This window comes from Bufo bufo, chromosome 3 (genome assembly GCF_905171765.1).
Source record: "Bufo bufo chromosome 3, aBufBuf1.1, whole genome shotgun sequence".
In the NCBI taxonomy this organism is placed as follows: Eukaryota; Metazoa; Chordata; class Amphibia; order Anura; family Bufonidae; genus Bufo; species Bufo bufo.
In genome coordinates, this window is record NC_053391.1 from 368,327,759 (window position 1) to 368,353,389 (window position 25,631).

Here is a 25,631-nt window from a genome sequence, read left to right on the forward strand (position 1 = left end):
ATCGCGCTACCTTCCATGCCATCGGGTCCCCCCCACAGCTCCATGGGGACCTGATGGCACCACCGCCGCACCAGGTAAAAGCCGCAAACCGCAGGTCTGAATTGACCTGCGGTTTACGGCGATCGCCGACACGGGGGGGTCACGGGACCCCCCCCCACGCATTTAGCCGAGGTGCCTGCTCAAGGACCGGCGGGCGGTGATCGGAACAACACATGACGTACCGGTACGTCATGGGTCCTTAAGGACTCGGGAACCATGCCGTACCGGTACGTCATGTGTCCGTAAGGGGTTAATGTGGCACTTCAGCACCCGCACAAACATCAGCATCAAAAATAAAGCACAGGTTTACACACAGCATCTCAGGCTCCAACCCTTTCTGTAGGATCACTTCCTCTCCCCAGTCATACACAGAGGCTGTCTTATCTCTCCTTGATTATAGCCCAGCTGACCTCACCTGTGATCTCCTTAGCTAAAGGGAATATCTGTAGTGGACTGGAGCTGTGGACTGAGAGACTCCCACTACCAACCTGTCTCCCAGTCCAAAGAAATCCAGTCCATACAACTTTAAACAAAATAGTGCTGAAGCAGCACTATTTCTGGATTTCAGTTATCTCACCCAGCTAAGGCTACTTTCACACTCTCGTTTGGTGCGGATCTGTCAAGTATTTGCACAGATTGATCTGTTCAGATAATACAACCGTCTGCATCCGTTCAGAACGGATCAGTTTGTATTATCTTTAACATATCCAAGACGGATCCTTCTTGAACAAAGCGGAATGGAGACTTAACGGAGGCAAACATGCATTCTGAGCGGATCCTTTTCCATTCAGAATGCATTAGAATGCAAACTGATTTTTGGACCGCTTGTGAGAGCCCTGAACGGATCTCACAAACAGAAACCAAAACGCCAGTGTGAAAGTAGCCTAAACTGAAGCACCGGGTGAAATACACACCCCCACCATACCTTTACCGTGCACTTTATCACAGTAGTCATTAATAAAAATTTACCATATGTCTACTTTATGTTTGCATCATTTTGTGAATGTCATTTTATTTTTTAGGATGTTAGAAGGCTTACATTTTTAAAGGAAAATTTTCAATTTTTTTAGGGTTTTGAAGTCAGTTTGTGGGAATGACGTAGTAGAAACCAACCATAAATGACCCCATTTTAGAAACTACACCTTCCAAGTTATTCAAAACTGATTTTTACAAATGTTGTTAACCCTTTACATGTTTCACAAGAATTAAAGGAAAATGGAGGTGAAAATTAAAAATTTCAATTTTTTTTACAGCTTTTACATTTTAATAAATTTGCTGTAAGGCAGAAATAGTTAACAGCCAAAAAAAAAACTATATTTATTACCCTGATTCTGAAGTTCATAGAAACAACCTATGTGTGGTCATAAACTGCCATATGGGCACATGGCAGGGCTCAGAAGGAAAGCAGAGCTATATGGTTTTTGGAGGGCAGATTTTGCTGGAATGGTTTTTGGGCATTATGTTACATTTGAAGGCACACTAAGGTACCCCTAAAGTAGAAGCCCCCCAAAATGTGGCCCCATTTTGAAAACTACACCCCTTAAGGAATTTATTGAGGGGTCTATTGACCACTCTGACCTCCTGAGCATTTTCTCCTGAACACGGCAACACCCCATATGTAGTCGTATATTGCTGTTTGGGAACACAGCAGGGATCAAAAGAGAAGGAGCGCCATATGTTTTTTGGAGTGCAGATTTTGGTGGAATGGTTTACAGGTGCCATTTTTTTTGCTGTAAGGCAGAAATAGTTAACAGCCAAAAAAAACTCTATATTTATTACCCTGATTCTGAAGTTCATACAAACAACCTATGTGTGGTCATAAACTGCCATATGGGCACATGGCAGGGTTCAGAAGGAAAGCAGAGCTATATGGTTTTTGGAGGGCAGATTTTGCTGGAATGGTTTTTGGGCATTATGTTACATTTGAAGGCACACTAAGGTACCCCTACAGTAGAAGCCCCCCAAAACGTGGCCCCATTTTGAAAACTACACCTCTTAAGGAATTTATTGAGGGGTCTATTGACCACTCTGACCTCCTGAGCATTTTCTCCTGAACACGGCAACACCCCATATGTAGTCGTATATTGCTGTTTGGGAACACAGCAGGGATCAGAAGAGAAGGAGCGCCATATGTTTTTTGGAGTGCAGATTTTGGTGGAATAGTTTACAGGTGCCATGTTGCTATTGATCAGTGTCTAGAGACCAAATCGCATTTTATTTAGCTTTTTGGGAAGCAGGATAAAGAAAAGGCGGCAACTCTGCCATTGCTTTTTGGGATTTGTTACTTCGGCGAACACCTGCGTGTCAATACAGTTACAGAGATACCAATTTTATATAGCTTTTTATGTTTTGCCACTTTTACACAAAGCATCTTTTTTTTAAAAATCCAGTTTTTGTGTCACCATTTTCTGAGAGCCATATGTTTTTTTATTTTTCTGCCGATCATCTTGTGTGGAGGCTCATTACACCACGCAAAAAAAAAAACCTTTTCGTCTGCTACTGGGCAAAAACCATTTGTCCTATAATAATTTGACTGTGCGGTGTGCAGATTACAAATCCGAAGTCAGAATTGTTGTAACACGTCACGAAATTTTGCATAAGTATGCCTAAATGAATTTAATCACTTGGAAAGCATTGAATAATTTTGAACAGAACGAGTTTTACTCCAACAATTACCTGATCTACATAGCGTAGTAAACAGTGTATGAAAATGTAATGGAATAACAAAATTTCAAAAAGTCTAGTTTTTCTGTTTAAAAGTCTTACTTGAGGGGGCGTGGCCTGACTGCCGGCATGAACGCACGCATCTGAGAGAGGCTCCGTTCCCTGTACTAAATCCTAATCAATCCTGCCAAGCTGTCTATGCCAAATACCGAGTGGCAAGTGCAGAGGAAAAGGAGGAAGCCCAGGCAGCTCGAAATGGGCCCCAGCAAGGCGCAATCGGCAGCTGAGAAGCTGAAGGAATATGCCCGCCAAGATAACCAGCATGGCGCCGGCCCTCCCGCCACTCCACGTGCGGCGACTCGCGGGCAGGTCGCGCAACAGATAGACCCTGATGATGCTGGGGAACCAGAAATTACCCTAAAAGCAGTATCGGAGCAGCTTCTAACGGCAATCTCCTCCTGCCAGTCCTCTCTCACGTGTAAGATCGAGGAGGTACGGGTGGACCTGGGCCTGTTGAGGCAGGACGTACAGCAGCTGAGAGAGAGGGTTAAGCAGACGGAAGATCGGGTGTCGGCGCTGGAGGATTATACTAGGCCCCTGGACACAAGACTGCAGGAGGTGGAGAGATCCGTGGGATTATGGCGGCAGAAGTGCGACGACCTGGAGAATCGGTCCCGCCGCAACAACGTGCGGATTCTAGGTATTCCCGAAAGAGCGGAGGGAAGGGATCCTGCTAATTTCCTGGAGGCATGGTTCAAGGCCCAGTTTCCCGATGCCGCGTTCTCGACCGCGTACGCGGTGGAGAGAGCGCATAGGATTCCTGCCAGACCACCTCCCCCGGGAGCCCCGCCGAGACCATTGCTGGCCCGTATGCTCAACTGGAAGGACCGGGACTTAATCCTAAGTCAGGCAAGATGCAAAGGAGCGCTGATGTACGACAACGCTAACATATCATTATTTCCGGACTTTTCTGCGGAATTGCAGAAGAAGAGGGCCACTTTTGTCTCGGTAAAGAGACGTCTCCGTGAATTAAATTTGCAATATTCGATGGCCTACCCAGCTCGTCTCCGCGTGATCGATGGGGACAGACCGCTCTTCTTCACTGATCCAAAGGAAGCAGAGGACTGGTTATCCAGGCGCCCAAGACCGCGCTAACCGGGACATTGGGACTGCGCAGCAAGTATTATGGGGTATTGTACTGAGTAATATGGTACCTGCCGCAGTGTCCAAGTGTATGTGATGCTGTGTTCTCCTTCTCACTTGTATGCCACGGACACTCTCAGCCGCTGGGCCTTCTAGAATTTTAATGCTGGCTACTGTTGTTCATTAATAGCTGGTATGAGGCCCGGTTGTGCATTATATATTTTGTTATCCGCTGTTCCTCTTAATAATTACAGCTGTACTACAACATGTACAGGGAATGTCCGGCCACCGGTATGGGCCTGAACAACTTCTTTGCCGTACCGGTCCCCGAACACGTTACCACGAAACTAACGCATTAATGGTTGTACTGGATGAATATCTAGAGTTGTTAATTCATCATATGTTATGTTCTATGTTTATACTGTTGATTAAGGCATGGGCATCTGCATATTTATCATGGGCTAAGGAGGCGAAGAGACTGCTTAGGAAAGTGGGGTACTGTGCTGGATCTGACAGAGTGACCCTCATTAGTATGGTAGATGTATTGATGGCTGAGCCATGGGGTCTTTAACAATGACGTCCTGGAATGTGAGAGGATTGGGCGCACCAAATAAGAGGATCGCGGTATTCTCGCATGTCAGGAGATACTGCCCTCACATTCTGGGACTTCAGGAAACTCATTTGACGCCAGACACTGGGCACAGAATAGTTAAATCATGGGTGCAATGGTCTATGCAGGCGTATGGCACCTCACACTCTAGAGGAGTAGCAATACTGGTTCGTAAGGGCCTAATATGGGAGCCACAGCAGACTGCTGTAGATCCTGAGGGGCAATACGTAATGGTGTACGGGTTTATTAATCATGTGCCTTATGTTATTGTTAACCTATACAACCCCCCTCCGGCCAGGGTTTCACTCTTGCAGACGACATTGGGATTTGCAGCACAATATTCCTCGGCCCGATTAATCTGCATGGGCGACTTCAATATGGTCATGGGGGAGGAGCTAGACAGGCACCGCCCACCCGGGATGCAGATAAATGAATCCTCCTCTGTCACTGCATTATCTAGAATTGCTGCAGAATTGGGATGGCTGGACCTTTGGAGACTTAGGAACCCACGGTTGAGGGAGTACTCCTGCTTCACCCCCGCTAGAGGCGCGCTGTCTAGAATCGACTATGTCTTGGGCAATGCCACAGTGTATACAGATCTGATTGATATTACCTATGTACCACAGGGCCCCTCAGATCATGCTCCAATAGTAGCGCGTCTGAATGTCCCTGGTGCCGCCTCTGGGGGGGGTAAGGTGAGGATTCACCCCTTTTGGCTCACGCTTTTTACTCAGAATGATAGGATTCCTGACCAACTGGAGGTGTTCTTGGAGATGCAGGGAGATGAGACGGAAGGTTTGTTATTGTGGGACACCTTGAAGGCCTACCTGAGGGGCTGCCTGAAGTCCTCCATTTCTTATGTAAAAAAGTGCACTGCCCGTCAGGAGCTTGAGCTACACACCAAGTGTAGGGAGGCAGAAGCCTCTTTTTGTCTAGATCCCACAGAGGCGAATAGAATTGAATGGATGACGAGGGGTCGATCTTATATGCTGCACATTAAAGAAAAAAGCGAGCGCAGAATGTTCTTCATGAAGCAGCAGTCATTTGAATCTGGGGATAGAGCGGGCAAACTCCTCGCCCAGATTGCAAGAACCAATCAGATGTCCCCCCCTGTTCTGCGCATATTAAACTCTAGAGGGCAGCTGCTGGAATCAGTGGAGGGTATTCTAGATACTTTCAAATGCTTTTATAAGTCGCTTTACAGTTCCTCAGCTCAATATACTGTTGGAGAGCTGTGTGACTATATTGCTGAGGTGTCCCACCCTAAGATTAGCGCGGAGGATAGACGGTTGTTGGATGCAGATATAACACTGGAGGAGATTCAACTAGCCATTAAGGATCTACCTAAAGGGAAGGCGCCAGGCCCGGATGGGATCCCTGTGGAAGTATATGTCAGATACAGCAATATCCTAGGACCCCAACTCCTTAAACTGTATTCGGAGTCGATTCGGCGGCGTCTATTACCTGATTCCCTGTATGATGCCACCATTGTAGTAATTTTAAAACCAGACAAGGATCCAAATGAGTGTGGGTCCTATAGACCAATCTCATTGTTAAATTTAGACTACAAGATATTGACTAGGCTTTTGGCTTCACGCCTAAATAAAGTGGTGACATCCATAATACATAAGGATCAGGCTGGATTTATGCCGGGCAGGACGACCTCTGATAACATTAGAAGGGCGCAGGTAATAGCGCAGATCGGGGCGGCGGAAGGTAGGAGGTGGGCCTTGGCGTCCCTAGACACTGCTAAGGCCTTTGATTCTGTGGAATGGCCCTTCCTGCTGCAGATTTTAAGAGATTTCGGCTTTGGCCCTCAGTTTGTAAGCTGGATTGAAATACTGTATCAGAGCCCTAAAGCAAATATACTAGTGAATGGCACTCAATCTGATTCCTTTGCGCTTCACAGAGGCACGAGGCAGGGCTGTCCCCTTTCCCCGCTGCTGTTTGCGGTTGTGATAGAGCATCTTGCGCTACGCATTAGACAGGATGAGGCCTTTCTGGGGATCTCTAGAGGGAATAGAGTAGAGAAAATAGGGCTCTACGCTGATGATTTGCTCCTGTTTATGGATGAGCCCGAGAGAACCCTCCGAAGTGCGATGGAAGTGATAGAGAGGTTTGGTACTTATTCGGGCTTGCACATAAATTGGACAAAATCTGCTATCATGCCCCTCTGGACACATGACTGGCCCGAAAGGCTACTTAACTTACCAGTGGTGGATCAATTTAAATACCTTGGCATTGTGATCACTAGGGATCCACATGTATCGGTGGCAAGAAATATAGACCCTATAGAATCTTTATTCATTGACAAATTTAAAACATGGAAGTCCTTACCGCTTTCGATAATGGGTAGATTGAATTTGGTCAAAATGGTTTTACTTCCGAAGGGTCTTTATCTCCTGTCACACGCATGCGCCCCGGTCTCTAAAACCTTCTTTGACAGATTGCACAAGATAACAGCTGCTTTTGTCTGGGGGGGAGCTAGGAGGAAGCTTTCATTGAACGTCCTACAGAGGTCCAAGCTTCACGGTGGAGTGGCCCTGCCTGACTTTTTTCTGTATTACTTAGCTAGTCAGCTGAAATACATAGCGGCATGGGTGGGGCAGGGGGAACTGCCGGGACCGGAATACTGGCTGAGGGAGTATCTTAACCTTTCCACTTTGTGGCCTGTGCTGGAAGCCCCCAATCAGGTGCTTGGTAGGCTTCTCCCTGCCCATAGGTTAGCCAACCAGGTCTGGAGGGCGGCCAAACTTAACTCATACAAGGATTTGCCAGATACTGCTCCTCTTTGGGATAATCCTATGTTTCCACATTTGGTGAATTTGGAGGGAGCAGCGGATTGGAAAGAGCAAGGGATTCGGACCTTGGAGGACTTATATATAGGAGGCGTTTTGCGATCTCTACAGCAATTGCAAGAGAAGTTTGAGATTCCTCATACACAATTCTATAGATATCTTCAGTTGCGGCATGCCCTAACTGCTCAATTTAGAGGTGAGAGTAAGAACATCTCTAAGTATCCCTTGATAGGGGTATTAAGGTCACAGGGTCCCAGGGGAGTAATTTCTGTGTTATATACTCATCTGTTGGGAGAGCGCATGGCACTCCAACCTCTGGAGGTAGAGGCAAAGTGGAGAGACTCCATCATTACATTTGATGCCGAGGATTGGGAGGAGGCTCTGCTGGTGCCCACTAGGGTTTCCCCTTCAGTGAACAACAGACTAACCCAGCTATTTATTCTCCATAGGAGCTACTTATCTCCTCTAAGGTTATATAGAATGGGAAGGTCTCCCAGTAGTAGATGTCATAGGTGTCAAGAGGAAAGGGCTGATTTCTGGCATTTGATGTGGGGATGCAGCTATATTCAGGCCTTCTGGGGTGGGGTTGTGGACGTTCTTTCAACAATGGTCCCTGCTCAGCTAGCTGTTTGTCCTAAAGTTTGTGTCCTGGGAGTCCTGGATGAGGAGCAGTGGACACATCACCAGAGGATATTTTTAGGAGAGGCTTTATTCATGGCTAGGAAGGCAATAGCGCTGAGGTGGATGGCAGACAGGCCTCCAACTGTCAATCAATGGAAAGCACTGGTGAATCAAGCCATGTCTATGGAGAAAGTAGTATACACTCATAGAAGGTGCCCGCAGAAATTTCAAAAGGTATGGGGGGAGTGGTGCTCCTCACCTTTGACTTTGCAACCCATGCACATGCACTCTATATAAGCAAGATCTACATGATGCACCCCTTTGATGAATACTGTGCAATGATGTATTTAATGCCTGGCTCAGTGCTTTATGAAGCATGATGATATGCTTATTCGCTTGTATATGCTCCTATTCCGAGTTACTGTATTTGCCCATATGTGATTTTCATGTAAAATGCCATGATACCTGGAGCTCCCCTGCGCGGGATGCTACAGTTTTGTTTTTGATGCCTAAATGTATGCCTTTTATTGAAACTTCAATAAAACGAGTTTAAAAAAAAAAAAAGTCTTACTTGAGCAAGGCCCAGTACTGTTAAAAGTGCTTCAGGCATCTTCTTTTGCGTTTGTGAACGGTCATATTTTCCCATTGCAAAAACCAGCAGTAGTCCCCCATCATGTTGGGATTCCAGCGGCCTTGATACCTGTTCTCCATTGTAGAAATATCTTTATGGAACCGCTCTCCATGTTCGCAGCACGGGGACCTGATGGGGAGGTAGCCTCCCTCCACACAGCCAGTACATGCCATGGTCAGTACTGACTGCGGCATACAAAGGATTAGGCCTCGTTCACATCACCGTTTCTCCTTTCCATTCTCCGACTCCGTTGAGGAGCAGGAGAACGGAAAGGACGGATTCTGCAGATAACTGAGACCTAACTGAGCGTAACGGAGCCTAAAGACCCCTAAAGGAGAAACGGTGATGTGAACGAGGCCTTAAAGCATCAGCATCGGTGTATTCACAGCAGGGGCTCAGCTGTCAGGAACAGTCAGGTCCCTGCCGCTGATTGGGCAGGCACAGCTCCTGCACCCGCTTGATCAACGCACTGTACCTGTAAGGTGGCTGTTGGAAATTTACTTCCTGCTGCGCCATACATGTACGGCAGATGTCGGAAAGGGGTTAATTGTAAGAAGTCATCTAAGCCTTATTTTAAGATTGCCCACTGTTTCTGCCATGACCTTAGGTAGACTCTTCGACAGATTTACAGTTCTCACAGTGAAGAAGCCTTGACGCCTCTGTAGACTGAACTTTTTCTTCTCCAGGCGCAGGTTGTGCCCCCTTGTCTTTTGAGGAGATTTACATGTGACAGCTTTTCACAGTATGTTTTGCATGGCCCATTAATATATTTGTATAGGCTAATCATGTCCCCCCTTAGACGTCTCTTCTCAAGACTAAATAAATGTAATTCTTTTAAGATCCTTCACCTTTTTCACTTTCTGCTTTCTATGATGTACTGCATCACCTATCTGTCTTTTATATTGTTATAAATGTGTGGTTAAAAATAAGGGTTGACTTCAGGACTCATGGTTTACACAGAAGTTCATGGACTTTTTTCTATCTCTCATACAACAAACAAATATTGCACCTGTTCAACCACCAACTTGCCTACTGACACACAGTATTTGTCTGCATATCATCTGTGTCATACTTCCTGTTACAAAAAGACATAATAAAAATAACAATATCCATACTTAAAGGGAACCTTTCTGCAGATTCAGGCTCCCTCATTAGCTGTTTCAAAAAGATCCAGGCACAGGGAGAAGTGTCCACGGGGCGGTTCCCCTCTGGCTTCTCCCCATCCAGCTGATCTTGATTGACAGCTCTCTCCCTATGTGTAGATAGAGAAAGACCTGTCAATCGAACAGAGCTAGGTGCAGAAATGGGGAGACCACCAAGCTGACACGTCTCCCCATGCCCAGCTCCTTTTATGCTATGTTTTCTCTGCAACAGTGCTTCATTTCAGAGTAAGGACTCATGCACACAAACGTATTTTCTTTCCGCTTCCGTTTTTTTTGCGGACCGTATGCGGAACTATTAACTTCAATGGGGCTGTAGAAAATACAGAAGTTACTCCTTGTGCATTCCGTTTCCGTTTGTCCGCATGGCCGTTCCACAAAAAAGTAGTGCATGCCCTATTATTGTCCGCAAATCACGGTCCGATGCCCCTTTCAAGTCAATGGGTCAGCAAAAAATACAGAACGCACACGGAAAACATCCATATTTCATCCGTATATTGCGGATCCATACTGTAGAAATGCTATGCCCAGCCCATATTGCTCATTTGTTTGGTGATTAATAAGTTACTGTTTCTGTATACGATCCGCAAAAAACAGATTAAATACGGAAACCATACGGATATGTTTTGTGCAATAACGGAACAGAAGAGGACTTAAATCAAAGAAACAAAAAACCTCAGATACGGAACAACGGATCCGTTAAAAAACGGACCGCAAAACAACAACGGTGTGCATGAGCCCTAATATGTAGTTTTTGTTAACAAGGAAGCCTGTTGGTAAGGCCTAGTTCACACAAACTTATGGTTTTTATAGTTTTTTGCGGTCGGTTTTACACGGATCCGTTGTTCCGTTTTCGAGTTCCGTTGTGTTACCGTTTCCGTTTTTCCGTTCCGTTTTTCAGTATGGCATATACAGTATACAGTAATTACATTAAAAAAATTGGGCTGGGCATAACATTTTCAATGGATGGTTCTGCAAAAACGGAACGGATACGGAAGACATACGGATGCATTTCCGTATGTGTTCCGGTTTTTTTTGCGGACCCATTGACTTGAATGGAGCCACGGAACGTGATTTGCGGGGAATAATAGGACATGTTCTATCTTTCAACGGAACGGAAACGGAATGCTTAGGGAACACATTCCGTTTTTAACGCGGAACCATTGAAATGAATGGTTCTGTATACGGACCGTATACGGACCACAAAAAAACGGCCCGTACACTCGCAAAAAAAATGATCGTGTGAACTAGGCCTAAGTCTGCTAAAAGGAGTATATGGGTTCTAAAACTGAAATAGGTAGTCAACCATTTTTATTATTTACTAAAGATATTGTTTTTTTATTATGGCACTGTTCTAAAGTAGTAGACTGTTTTGGCTGTTGACTAGTGAAAAAAAGGGTTCAACCCAAGAGTGACAAAGATGGAAAGGCACCCTCACCTACATAAGGGTCAAGTGCCTCTAATCCTGGCTGACAGCAAGAGAAAGGGTTCATTGTTGTCACCTGCATAGAGATCAAGTGCCTTTGATCCTGGCCACCAGCCAGAACAAATTGGTGGTGGGCACTCAGCACTGAGGGAAATAAATCTTTATTTTTTCTTTATGCACAATAGGTGCCTTAGTGAGTGACTGGCAGGAGACAGAATTCCGGTACTGTTGCTGCTGGAGTCCATTGGTTTGGTGGTGGTGGTTGTGGTGGGGGGGAACAATATGTATGCCGTTCTGCTGGGAAGAAACAGAACAAATCTCTGATCTCTCAATCCTCCAATGACAAGACTCTTCGCACAGTGTTAGACCCCCTACTTGGTCACCACTACCCGGTACAGGCCTGAAAGTGGAGCATTTGTTTTAAAAGAGAGTAACAAATTAAAGTATACATTTACTTTTAAGAAAAAAAAGTATCACATGCAGTCCATTCTTAGCTAAAAGTGCACCAAAGGAGCCTGTGGAAGTCTCAATAATTATAATAGAAAACTTTTTGTTGCACTTTCTTTTTTCCTCCCACCAGTCACTCCTTTTGATAACAGCTATCTCTCCATTTTCCTGTCATAATCCTCCTCTTCATCCTGGCTGCCTTTTCGACTAGGAATTAAGCAGAGTTCATGAGTCACACGTTTATGTTTCCCTTTTGTCCCTAAGGTGCCACTCGTCCGCTTAGTACCTGTGTGACATCATATCCTGGGACAGTAAGGACACTGGTGTGACTCATTGACTGGGACATGACAGTTACAGTACAGACCAAAAGTTTGGACACACCTTCTCATTCAAAGAGTTTTCTTTATTTTCATGACTATGAAAATTGTACATTCACACTGAAGGCATCAAAACTATGAATTAACACATGTGGAATTATATACATAACAAACAAGTGTGAAACAACTGAAAATATGTCATATTCTAGGTTCTTCAAAGTAGCCACCTTTTGCTTTGATTACTGCTTTGCACACTCTTGGCATTCTCTTGATGAGCTTCAAAAGGTAGTCCCCTGAAATGGTTTTCACTTCACAGGTGTGCCCTGTCAGGTTTAATAAGTGGGATTTCTTGCCTTATAAATGGGGTTTGGACCATCAGTGGCGTTGAGGAGAAGTCAGGTGGATACACAGCTGATAGTCCTACTGAATAGACTGTTAGAATTTGTATTATGGCAAGAAAAAAGCAGCTAAGTAAAGAAAAACGAGTGGCCATCATTACTTTAAGAAATGAAGGTCAGTCAGTCAGCCGAAAAATTGGGAAAACTTTGAAAGTAAAGGGCTATTTGACCATGAAGGAGAGTGATGGGATGCTGCGCCAGATGACCTGGCCTCCACAGTCACCGGACCTGAACCCAATCGAGATGGTTTGGGGTGAGCTGGACCGCAGAGTGAAGGCAAAAGGGCCAACAAGTGCTAAGCATCTCTGGGAACTCCTTCAAGACTGTTGGAAGACCATTTCAGGGGACTACCTCTTGAAGCTCATCAAGAGAATGCCAAGAGTGTGCAAAGCAGTAATCAAAGCAAAAGGTGGCTACTTTGAAGAACCTAGAATATGACATATTTTCAGTTGTTTCACACTTGTTTGTTATGTATATAATTCCACATGTGTTAATTCATAGTTTTGATGCCTTCATAGTCATGAAAATAAAGAAAACTCTTTGAATGAGAAGGTGTGTCCAAACATTTGGTCTGTACTGTACATATTACACTGCTATACTATTTAAAGGGTGGAGGGATAAATCTGGAATATGGGCAAGACATTCGCATGAACAAAGAGGTCCAGGATTATCAATGTGTAAAAAGTGAAAAGAAATAGTGTAATAAATTCATGGAAACTGTCATGTGTAATGAAATTACAAGGGTTTGATGGGCATGGTGGTCATCACAACTTTGCCATTAATATGTTTATCAACTGAGTTTTATCTTATAAAAGTGACATAAATGCCATGTCAGACCTCAGAAAGAACTTGTGCTTGGCTTATAATAGTTTTTAGCATGCGAAACGCAGTTAATTTATCTTGAGGCATGCAGAGGAAAATGTATTTTCTGGGAGATTTTTACTGATGACCTATCCTCTGGATAGGTCATCAGAATCTGATCGTGGGGGTCCGACTTCCAGCACTTGCCATCTCGCTGCAAACCAAGCACTGCATTGTACATTGGCTGTGCTTAGTATCGCACCTCAGCCCCATTCACTTCAATCTAGAACAAATTTATATAGAAAGTGCTAGAACACGTTTATCAAGAGGCGCATAGCTATTAATAAATTAAATCAAATCTATTCCAGCCAGGAGCTGGATTAGATTTCTGGCATAATGTGCACTAGTTTTCTAGAACACATGTTGTCAGGCTGCGGAGCTCCTTCCCATTGCCCCCCTCCTCCAGGCTCCTTTTTTGGGAAATTGGTCAGAAAAATGCTAACATTTTCGAGGTTTTTTTCCCAGAAAACTGGCATAGTCTTAATAAAGCTCTTTAAAGGGGTTTTCTGGGATTTTTAAATTGATGAGCTATCTTCAGGATAGGTTATCAATATCAGATCAGTGGGGGTCCAACACCCGGCACCCCCGCCAATCAGCTGGTTGAAGAGAAGGCAAGCCTTCCCTTCATTGTTTACCTGCTAACCATCGACATTGCAGCGGTGAGCAGGTGTAATGAAAAGAAGCAATCCTATTCACTTCAATGAGACGGCTCCTTCCAATTCAAGGGTGTAAGAGTGAGCCGTCCCATTGAAGTGAATGGGACGGTTTGTAATTACACCTGCTGCGGTTATTTAAAGGATAACTGTCATATTTTCATGAAAAAATCAATTTTAGCATATGTTACTGCTGCAGCAGCATTATGCATAAAGCAATCTTTAGTTTCTTTACATACCACTGTTTTCCTTGAGTTTTCCCCTTAGTTACGGCTGTTTTGAATCCTACATTATGAGGATCTTCTCAAGATGGCTCCTCTGACAGTTCTCTGAGGCCAAAACTGCATTCCCTCAGGTCACATACACACTTGCTGTAGCCAGCAGCTGCCTGCCAGCCAATCAGATTGGATTACTGATAGACACGCCTCCTCACTCTGAAGCCTAATGCAGGTATGCAGTGTGAAGGACCGCCCCTCTGTCTTCTTAGCCAGAGACAGACAAACTATAGCAACTGTCTTTTAAGGGAGCAGTGGAAAGGGACAGGAGACATTAATGAAAGCTGTTATTATAAGATAATTACAGATCTTTTGACAATCATTGACACACTAACTCAGATATATATGCCTAGCTCTAATAAACTGGCAAATAAAATTAAAAAAGACAATTATGCTTTAATAAAAAAGCATCTGTATAGCGACACCTGCTGTTTGCTTTTTTTCTTATTTCTTTGTCCGGCTCACTGAGATGACCGCACATGCTCAGTTTCATTGTTCATCTGCCTCGTGATAGGGAGAGAGCTCCAGGAGAATGGACACGCCCCCTGAGCTGCAGCAGTAGAGACCCACCCCTTGAGGTGTCAGCTTGATATAAATCTAGCAGAGCAATGAATGGGGAGATCTCTGGATCCATGTGAGGTACAGGGCTGGTTCTAGCTTTGTTAGAAAGAGGTTGCCATGTACTGTATGATGTCTGATGTTGATTGTTTTACATTAGTCAGGGGATAACCCCCTTAAATCCACTCAAGGGGGACTCAGGTATCAACATAAGACGTTACATAACTACAGTATGTTGAATGGCTTGCAATCTGCTCTTCAAAGACAAAAGTCAAAAGTGTTTTAGGTGCCATAAAGAATCACGTATCCCATGTGACGTCATCATGCCGGCTCTGCTGGAATTCCCTATAATTGGTCAGTGCTCCTGCTCACTAAGGAGATGGGACACTGCTGGCGCTGCCAGCCAGTGACCGTCAGCATCCCAAGTATGACAGAAGAGCACCAAAGAAGCCACTTCTCTCCAAGGAAAACATCAAGGACAGACTGACATTCTGCAGAAGTACAGGGATTGGACTGCAGAGGACTAGCATAAAGTTATTTTCTCTGATAAAGCCCCGTTCAGACTGTTTTGGTCATTTGGAAAAATAATTGTCCAGAGAAGAAAAAGTGAGCACTACTATGAGTCCTGTGTCATGCCAACAGTAAAGCATCCTGAGACCATCTATGTGTGGGGTTGCTTCCCATCCTAGGGAGTGAGCTCACTCACAATTCTGCCTAGGAATAATGACATGAATAAAAAATGGTATCAAAACATCCTCCAACAGCAATGTCTCCCAATGATCCAGGAGCAATTTGGTGACGAATAACGCTTTTTCCAGCATAATGGAGCACCATATCACAAGTCAAAAATGAACAATAGATTTACATTTTGGGCATACTCTCCAGATATGAATCCTATTGAGAACCTGTGGTCCACCCTCAAACAAACACCAAGCACTGATTAAGCAAGGATGGGTTGCCTTCAGTCCAGATAATGCCCATAAGCTGATATCCAGCATGCTAGTGCAAATTGCAGAAGTCTTGAAAAAGAAGGGTCAACAAAGTAAATATTGATTGTAAGCTTTTGTGGAAAGGTTCCTCTTCCCCTCCATACCAGTCTATTAATATGTTTATGCCTATTGTACTTGTGTTGTTTTATGTTATGTAGGTATACCTCCTCTGATATAAACCCAATGGAATTAATAGCACTTTCAAATAAATAATATTAAAGGGGTTTTCCGGGATTTTGAGATTGGCAGGGAGTCTAACACCCGGCACCTCCGCCGATCAGCTGGTTGTGCCAGGGCAGCCTTCCCTTCATTGTTTACCTGCTCGCCATTGACATCACAGCGGTGAGCAGGTATAAATAGAAGAAGCCGTCCCATTCACTTCTTTTTCACGGCTCCTTGTAGTTAGACCTGCTCACCGCTGTGATGTTTCGACAGCGAGCAAGTAAACATGGCCGAGAGCGCGGCCTTCTCTTTAACCAGCTGATCGGCGGGGGTGCCGAGGATAGGTCATCAATATTAAAATACTGGAAAACCCCTTTAAGGCTACTTTCACATTAGCGGCAGCCTTCTCCAGCATGTCGTAGTTTTATTCCGGCTGCCTTTCGGCATGTTTGCCGTGCTGCGGCCAGACCGTCTCAAAACTTTGGTCCACGACTGTACACCCTTCCCCCTGCGATGTGCTCCTTAAACTCAGGGCACATGTATAACAGGATCAAAAACTGCAGTGCACATACACATGTAAAGTTGGCTGAATCTGCCATATAGACAGGTCTAGTCAACTACCTTATATGTGGGGTATGCTGACTCTCAACCGACAGATGATGCAAGGGACTTTCAACACCCAACCCTTTTGTTGAGGGGTCTGAAAGCGGCTTACTCCTGACACCCCACTGACAACACATGCATGCTTGGCAGAGCTGGGCATAGATGTGTATGTGGGAGTTGGGAAGAATAGCTGCCAGCCATATGAGCATTCAGGCCATTGAAGGTGTATGGGCACCTTTGGTTTAAAATTCAATGTTCAGTAGGTTGTAAGTAGAGATCTATTCATCTATGCATGTTACCTGTGTGGTTCTATAAGTAGTGAGTTCAACAAGAAGACAAAAAAATACAAGCAGTGAGAGGGTTCTTAGCACTGAATTTGTTTGAAGGGTGTAATTCTATGTATATATTCTTATCTTGTTTGCTCTGCATGTTAGCAGTATTAACCTAAATCAGTCGGCATACAATGTAACCATGTAACAATAGTCATGACATTTTGGGTGTGCGCTTTGTATCTCTAATGTTACCCATATGTGACCTTCCCAGAAAAACATTCCTTGAGATTGAAATCACATGTAGGGTCAAATTTTATTTACAGTAGGTGCTTCCCTAGGGTCTTAGGAATTAGCAATTGTGCAATCTACGTGGGCATGCCTCTTTCTTAGCATCCCATCCTCCATTTTTGCAAGGAAACTTGAGAAGTATTATGACTAAATTGTAAAAATTAAGACAAAAAAACGGACAGAACATAAACTAAGGGGGGCAAATTTATCATTTAGTTTGCACCGGAAAATTGGCGTAAAAAAAAGTCTCAAGCTGCGTGTTTGCAGCTTTTTGAATGCGACTTTTAAAAAAATAGTCCCAAATTTGCGTTTCTTACGCCATCCACGCCACTTTTCCAAAAGGGGACATGCCAAGGTCAGCAGGAATGGCCAGTTTTCTGGTGCAAAAGAAGCCAGAAATCTAAAGCAGCTCAGACCTGCTATAGATTTCGGTTTAGCCGCACGAACTGCTGGAGGATGCGGCTAATTAATGACAAGGGCTGAGCCTCATCATAAATAAGGTGCATCCTCCGGCAGCAAAGGGGAAAGCAGCTGCCAGATACTTTTGATGGCTGGTTATTTCCTGGGAGAACAAAAAAAATCATGTATTCATTTCCCTCGATCCGTCTCTCCTCTTATATCATGTTTCGTGGGAGAGTCAGGAGCTCCCCATACACATTAGACTATCAGCTGAACCTGCCATTCTCAGTGGATTGAGCTGACAGTACACTAATATGTATGCGGGCCTTTAGGAGTATGCACATTAGCTGCCTCTACTGAAGGTGGCACCTCAGACAGCCTGTATAGTATAGCAACGCTATTAGAGCAGGATGGATTCAGAGCTGTTATTTGGGCATGGCATGTTGGTATTATTTGAGCACTGTATGGTGGCATTTTCTACAAAGGATCCAAATAATCCTAGCAAATCAAACAGTCCAACAATATGTATGGTGAAATTGGTCAGCAATCTTTGACAAATTAGAGCACAGGAGTACCGTATATATCTCACTAAGGAAGAAGGAAGTCTGTTATGTCTTTAATATAAACCATTTCCATCCACTTTGCAACAGAGCTGACAATCCTCTGCTGTTTGTATTTGCATACACGCACCAGAAATGCTTCTGTCTACATTTGTCTTGTAATTTACAGTTTATATACTTCTACACCCAGATGATTCCACTCCTATACTCGCAATGACTGTGGTTAAAACTGCTCCTCCATGGGGGTGGGAGCAGGAAACCTAAGGAATTCCAAGGTCAAAAGGAAGCGGAGAGAGGGGAATCAGAGGTTTAGGAAAAGGATGTGATTAATGAAGGGGCACAATATGTGGGTGACTGTCACCACAGTGGAGGTATGGTATATGAGAGGAGAAGGAATGCGTGAGACTACGAGACAAAGCCAAAGCAAATTAGGAAATACGATTTACTTTAAATATTGTGGATGATCAGAAAGTAAAAGTCGACCCATTCCTTTCTTATATACTTCTCACTGTTCCTGTGAGTCAAGTTAGATAGTTTCTGCTAGAGATAACATGGCTTTTTCATACTGTAGTCTTACAGTGTGAGTTCTAGTATTTTTACAGCACCACAGACTATCCTGACACTCTGTATAGTGCATTCAGAAAGTCTTCAGACCCTTTCACTTTTTTCACATTTTGTTATGTCGAGGCCTTGTGCTAAAATAAAAGAAAAAAAAGTTAATTTTTATTCCCCATCAATCGGCATTCAATACCCCATAATGAGAAAAACAGAATGTTCAAAATCTTTGCTAATTTATTGAAAGGGAAAAACTAAAATCTTAGTTGAAGCACATCTGGCAGTGATTACAGCCTCCATTCTTCTTGGGTATGATGCTACAAGGTTTGCCCACCTGGATTCACGGATTTCTGGCCATTCTTCTATGCAGATCCTCTCAAGCTCCCCAGGGCTGGATGGGGACTGTCAGTAGACAGCCATTTCCAGGTCTCTTCAGAGAAATTCGATTGGGTTCAAGTCAGGGCTCTGACTGGGCCACTCAAGGACATTACAGAGTTGTCCCTAAGCCACTGCTGTGTTGTCCCGGCTGTGTGCTTAGGGTCATTGTCTTGCTGGAATTGAACCTTCAGCCCATTCTGGGATCCAAAGCACTCTGAATCAGGTTTTCATTAAGAATATGTCTGTACTTTGCTCCATTCAGCTTACCCTCAAGCCTGACCAGTCTTCCTGTCCCAGATGCTAAAAAACACCCTACACCATGATGCTGCCACCACCATGCTTCACTGTAGGGATGGTACTGGGCAGTGCCTGGTTTCCTTCAAATATGACACTTAGAATTGAGGCCAAGAAGTTCAATTTTGGTTTCATCAGACCAGAGAATCTCAGTGTGAGAGTCCTTTAAAGGGAACATGTCACCGGGATTTTGTGTATACAGCTGAAGACATGGGCTTTATAGATGGCCGCTAGCACATCCACAATACCCCAGTCCCCATAGCTCTGTGTGCTTTTATTGTTTAAAAAAAAGATTTGATACATATGCAAATTAACCTGAGATGAGTCCTGTCCCTAACTCATCTCACGTACAGGACTCATCTCAGGTTAATTTGCATATGTATCAAATCATTTTTTTTTTACACAATAAAAGCACACAGAGCTATGGGGACTGGGTATTGCGGATGTGCTAGTGGCCATCTAGCAACCCATGTCCTCAGCTCTATACACAAAATCCAGGTGACAGGTTCCCTTTAAGTGTTTTTATTTGCAAACTTTAATTTGTCTTTTACTGAGGAGAGGTTTCTTTCTGGCCACTGTGCAATAAAGCCAGAACAAAACCTCTCCTCTGTAACCTGTAAGATTCTCCCATCTGCACACAGGATCTCTGAAGCTCTATCTTTTCCCCTGCATCGCTGCAGTATGTATATATCAATGGCCATCTTTGTAAGACAAAGAAATCTCAAGTCTGCCAGAGCAAAAATCAGTGCTTGCTAATGGCTGTCTGCTCTGGTTTACATCGGTTGTCCAAACAGGGGAGGCCCCTCTGTGTTTCTACAGTATATGTCCTAATAGAGGTTATGGACAGGTCTTTATGAGACAACCCATTTAGTGGTCATTATTGTTCAGATTAGTAAAGGGGTTTTCTGGACTACAGATATTGATGGCCCAATATAGGTCATCAATATCATATTGGTGGGGGCCCCCACTAATCAGATGTTTTTGCCACTGACAATCCTGGAAACAAAACAGTGGTTGGAGCTAGATGCAAAAGCTCAGTTCCCATTCACTTGATTGCAATATCCCAGCATGGCCACTACACAGTGTATGAAGCCATCTACCTTCAGCTCTGTACTAGTTTCCAGCTCCACAACTGCCTAAAGCAGCTGATCAGTGGGGGTGTCGCATCCCCACTGATCTGATATTGATGACCTATCATCAATATCCGTAGCCTGGCGACCTTTTTAACTTTGAATGTGGCTATGCATAATAGAATAATAATGTTACGCCCTCCTTGACTAATTTATAAACATGCATGCTTGGGTTGGCGGAACATGCAAGTTTATTGCTGTAGGGACTGGTAGATCAGCACCTCCCAGACATCTCCAGCATCCCTTATTTTCCAGAGGAGCAAATATTGGCCGGTTAAAACTCCACATTCTCATGTACATATGTTGCCGAAGAATCAAAGATAAATTAATGGGATTGCTAACATTTATCTTATATTTACACAACAAAATACACGTTGGAAAAATCTGTATTTATCATATTTATTTTATGCACTTATATAGCGCTGCTATATTCCATAGCTCTTTACAGACATTAGCATCAAGCTGTCCCCAGTGGGGCTCACAATCTAAGGTCCCTATCAGCAGGGCCGGACTGGCCTGCCGGGATACCGGGAAATGTCCCGCTAGGCCGGCAGGCCTGAGTGCCGCAAGGCTGCGGCCCTGGTGACAAGTGGGGGCAGCCAGCGGCAGGGCACAGCAGCAGGAGATAAGCGCTTCCATTGTGGAAGAGCTCATCTCCATAGTCATCTGTATCGCCGTCCTCAGGACGGCGATACAGATGTCTATGCTGCGGCAGGGGAGGGAGAGGTGTGTCCCCTCCTGTTCCTCTGATAGGCTGCCGGCCTAGTGCTGGCAGCCTATCAGAGGCCGGTGCAGGCGGCGCGATGATGTCATGGCGCCGCCTGAGCCTTATAGTGAGGGACACAGGCCGGAAGAGGCCTAGGCCTGCATCGCATCGCTGGAGGTAAGTATAAGTGTTTTTTTTTTTTTTTATATAGGTACAATACTGGCACATGATAAGGGGGGACTACTGGGCTGGCACATGATAAAGGGGGACTACTGGGCTGGCACATGATAAGGGGGCTACTGGCACATAAGGGGGGCTACTGGCACATAAGGGGGACTACTGGCACATGATAAGGGGGGCTACTGGCACATAAGGGGGCTATTGGCACATAAGGGGGACTACTGGCACATGATAAGGGGGACTACTGGCACATGATAAGGGGGACTACTGGCACATGATAAGGGGGGCTACTGGCACATGATAAAGGGGGCTACTGGCACCTGATATGGGGGCTACTGGCACATGATAAGGGGCGGCTACTGGCACATAAGGGGCGGCTACTGGCACAAAAGGGGGACTACTGGCACATAAGGGGCGGCTACTGGCACATAAGGGGTGGCTACTGGCACATAAGGGGTGGCTACTGGCACATAAGGGGCGGCTACTGGCACATAAGGGGCAGCTACTGGCACATAAGGGGAACTACTGGCATAAGGGGGACTGCTGGCACATGATAAGGGGGGCTACTGGCACATAAGGACAACTACTGGCACATAAGGACGACTACTGGCACATGATAAGGGGGGCTACTGGCACATAAGGGGCGGCTACTGGCACATAAGGGGTGGCTACTGGCACATAAGGGGCGGCTACTGGCACATAAGGGGGACTACTGGCATAAGGGGGACTGCTGGCACAAGGGGGACTGCTGGCACATGATAAGGGGGGCTACTGGCACATAAGGACAACTACTGGCACATAAGGACGACTACTGGCACATGATAAGGGGGGCTACTGGCACATGATAAGGGGGGCTACTGGCACATGATAAGGGGGGCTACTGGCACATAAGGGGGGCTACTGGCACATGATAAGGGGCGGCTACTGGCACATGATAAGGGGCGGCTACTGGCACATAAGGGGGGCTACTGGCACATAAGGGGGGTTACTGGCACATAATAAGGGGGGCTACTGGCACATGATAGGGGGGGCACTCTGGCTACTGGCACATGATATGGGGGGGCTCTGGTTACTGGCACATGATATGGGGGGGCTCTGGTTACTGGCACATGATGGTGGGGGGGCTCTTATTACTGGCACATGATTGGGGGCATCTATGGGGGCACATCTTACTGGCACATGATTGGGGGCATCTATTGGGGCACTTATTGCTGGCAGATTATTGGGTGGCACTAGAGGGGCATCTACTGAGGCTAAAAAGAAGGGGTATTTTATATGGGGGCTCTGTATAGGGGCATTTTATACTGGGACACATTATGGTGGGTACTATGGGGAAGGGATATTCTATGGGGGTCATCTACGGGGGCACTGAGAAGGGGTATTTTATATTGGCACATTATGGGAACATTAGCTCAACTGGGGGCATTACAAGGGGGTATGTTTTGCACATTATAAGGAGAATTATTTCTACTGGGGGGGCATTATGGTGGGCTTTATTACTCCCACATGGTATGACCCCCTAGTAGCAGCACCAGCCTCTCCCTGCTCTGCTATCCCTCTGCCCCTTCTCCAAATCCTTATTATAAAATCTTTCTCATTAGGATAAAACACAACATCAGCTCCGCCGAGCCCCCGGCCAAGTGTTGAAGTGGTGTCCGAGATCCCCAAGGGCCAAGCCAAGTAACTGTAAGTTTTTATGTGAAATATGTTTATGTTTGTAGTTGATCTTTATTATCAATTTTACATTGCAGATTTTTTATTTTTTTTGCAGCATATGGGTGAGATTTTATAAATATTTTTATTATTTGGTCGAAAGGCTCGTTGGGGAGGATTGTAACAGGACTGCCGTAGAATATCTAAAATAGCTGGTCAAGTAAAATGTTGCATGCAACAATCATTAAATAGGTGGCCAACAAAAAAGGGGCGGGTCAAAGGGCGTGGTAAAACACTGTCTGAGCATGCTGAGAGTTGTAGTTTTGCAACAGTTGGAGGCATCCTGGTTGGGAAAACACTGTGATAATATGAACAATGGGGGTTCTACAAAAGAGCTATCGTGGGGCAAAGTTCATATTCGTGTTTACACACGTGTTTTAAAATGAACGCTTTCTCCTATTATAAACAAGTAAATAATGACGCAATGCTGTGGGGCTGGTATGCAACTTTTTCCAGGGCTGGTTTTTATCCCCAGTCCGGCCCTGCCTATCAGTATGTCTTTGGAGTGTGGGAGGAAAAAACCCACACAAACACGGGGAGAACATACAAACCCCATGCAGATGTTGTCCTTGCTCGGATTCAAACCTAGGACCTCAGCGCTGCAAGGCACCAGTGCTAGCCACTGAGCGCATATGTACTTGTCATCAGTGCTTGAAGTGGGCCGGAACGCGGCGGTACTCAGTACCGCCACTTCCAAAAATTGCCCTGGAGAGTACCAGCACCTCTCCGTGCGCCCAGTACGTGGGTTTCCGGTACCGGAGCGCAGCGGAGAGCTGGCAGTATCTCCTCCCTAATGTCGTTGGCTGGGCAGCTAGTGGAGGGGGGCGGGTCGTTGCAGAGTACGGCTCAGGCTGGCGCAGGCAGGGAGTTGACCTCACGTTAGGTGACGTCAACTCCTTCCCGCGCGCCTGTGACTGAGGAGCTATCAGTGCGGCGACCAGTGACTGGTCCTCCTTGGAGTCAGGAGTCGGACGGTGCAGCAAAGAACATCGACTTTGCTTTGGAATCCAACTTCTGAAGAGTACTGGTGAGTGACAGGCACCCCCCCTCCCCCCACACACATTAGTTCCTCTCTGTACCAGTACCCCCCCCCCCCCTGGCAGGGGGGTACTGGTACAGAGAGGAATTAATGTGTGTGATGAGGGGGGGGGGGGGGTCTGATGTGCAGGGGGGTACTGGTACAGAGAGGAACGAATGTGCGGTGGTGGGGGGGGGGGGTACTGGTACATAGAGGAACTAATATATATGTGTCTGATGGGTGGGTCTGATGTGTAGGGGGCCCCTGCACATCAGACCCCCCCATCACACACATATATATTAGTTCCTCTATGTACCAGGACCCCCCCCCCCCCACCACCGCACATTCGTTCCTCTCTGTACCAGTCCCCCCCTGCACATCAGACCCCCCCCCCCCTCATCACACACATTAGTTCCTCTCTTTACCAGTACCCCCCCCCCCCCCACCACCACCACACATTAGTGCCTCTCTGTACCAGTACCCCTCTGCACATCAGACCCCCCATCACACACATATATATTAGTTCCTCTATGTACCAGTACCCCCCCCCCCCACCACCGCACATTCGTTCCTCTCTGAACCAGTACCCACCTGCACATCAGACCCCCCCCTCATCACACACACACACACATTAATTCCTCTCTGTACCAGTACCCCCCTGGCAGGGAGGTACTGGTACAGAGAGGAATTAATGTGTGTGTGTGTGATGAGTGGGGGGGGGGTCTGATGTGCAGGGGGGTACTGGTACAGAGAGGAACGAATGTGCGGTGGTGGGGGGGGTACTGTACTGGTACATAGAGGAACTAATATATATGTGTGTGATGGGGGGGTCTGATGTGCAGGGGGGGGGAGCACCGGCGCCTAATAGAGTACCGGCACCTCTTTTGGCCCACTTAAAGCACTGCTTGTCATGGAAATTGAGACCGAAATCTGAGGCTGACGGATTTCTGATGCGGATTTGTAATTTGTCATGGGGAGGATCCGACAGCAGACTGCTGCAGAATCCACATGCAGACATCTGCTGCAGTTTTTGCACAGTGTCCACCCAGAACCTGCACCACCATACAGTTTGTATAAATTGCTCATGGAAAGACTGCGGCACCTAAAGTACGCCATGCATTTACCATTGAAAGCATTGAGAGGCGAATTGAGAGTAGATTGTGTAGATTTCAGCATGAAATGCGCACCAAAATGTGGTGAACATACCCTAAAACCAATGACTTCTAATTAACACCTTGTATTATTAAATGCATGATAAGCCTTGCAATTCACTATGCGTCCAAAAACATGCCATTGATCATTTCATTGCTATAGGTAACTAGACTAAGGCTAGATGCACACGACCGTAAGTGTTTTGCGGTCCGCAAATTGTGGATCCGCAAAAAAAACGGATGGCGTCCGTATGGCATCTGTTTTTTTTTTTTTTTTGCGGATCCATTGTAACAATGCCTATCCTTGTCCGCAAAACGGGCAAGAATAGGACATGTTCTATTTTTTTTTTTGCAGGGCTACGGAACGGAGCAACGGATGCGGACAGCACACGGAGTGCTGTCCGCATCTTTTGCGGCCCCATTGAAGTGAAAGGGTCCGCACCCGAGCTGCAAAAAAAAGCGGTTCGGATGCGGAACCAAACCACGTTTGTGTGCATGTAGCCTAAAAGCGAGTTCTTAGAAAGCGATAATTATCAAGGGAGATTCAAGCATGATCTCGCTATGTGAAACCACACTTTTCGCTTAGTCTGGGTTCACATCTGCAACACATTTTCAGTTTTTTTCTGTTTCAG